The sequence below is a fragment of the Dreissena polymorpha genome, chromosome 10, assembly GCF_020536995.1.
Source record: "Dreissena polymorpha isolate Duluth1 chromosome 10, UMN_Dpol_1.0, whole genome shotgun sequence".
NCBI classification, from domain to species: Eukaryota; Metazoa; Mollusca; class Bivalvia; order Myida; family Dreissenidae; genus Dreissena; species Dreissena polymorpha.
In genome coordinates this window covers 82328669-82329804 of record NC_068364.1, presented here as the reverse complement: position 1 = coordinate 82329804, position 1136 = coordinate 82328669, and positions in this window count along the sequence as shown.

Genomic DNA, 1136 nt, shown 5'->3' with positions numbered 1-1136 from the left:
TTCGGACTGCACAGGCTAATATGGCATGACACTTTACGCACATACATTAAACCCCTTTTTCACAGAGCAAGGCCTATATTAATTTGATTGCATTTTGTTGTCTCCATGGGGTCTTAAAGTGTTAATGTTTTATATATATATATATATATATATATATATATATATATATATATATATATATATATATATATATATATATATATATTAATTTGCTCGTCTGCGTTCTGTTAAATGAATCGTTTTTTACAGCAACTTCTATGTCTGGATGGAGTCTGAAAGTGTTTGTTTTATTTTAATTTGCTTGTCTGTGGGTTCTGTTGAATGAATTCTTTACAGTTTTATATTAATTCTTTGTATGTGTTCTATTGTATGGAATGGAAGCTTCCCAGTTTTCTATCAGCTTGTTTGTATGGCTCTGTTTGTAAGTGTATAAATGTGTATTTTTTATAAATTGAATCATCCATTATTTTTATTGTAATTTACTTCTCATTATAATTGTTTGTTGACCTCATTGCATCTTAAGTTCCATACACTTATGTCAGTTTATAGATGTTGAAAAGTAACAACCTTTATCGACAGAATATTCTCACAATACAAGAGTTCTCTGTTAGACAAGGAACTATATATGTTAGATTGTATTGAATACCACAACCCTTGAATTTTGTGGACCTAATTGCATCTTAACTTCTATAAACTTATGTCAGTTTATTGATTGATATTGAAAAGTAATATCGATAATTAACCAAATATTCTCACAATACCAGAATTCTCTGTTAGACAAAAAACAAGATATTGTCTGTGTTTTAAATATATTGGGATTTGTGTGCTTATTGTTGGTTGTTTTTTTCCTTAAGAATGAGTGTGAATCTATTTGATTTGCAAATATTGCTGCATTTGAACTTTTGATATGGTTTTCATAATGTTTCAATCATTTCTCCTCTGTTATTATTTATTGATAATATTGATTTAAAATGTTTGTTTGTTATGGTCTTCATAGTTTGTGTTTTCCAGGAAATGTTGAGTGTCTGATTACTGCAAGGTGTATTGCAATCTCATAAAGTGAAGTATCAAGATTATCTAGATTGCACAGTGTATTGCAATCTCATAAAGTGTAGTATCAAGATTATCTAGATTGC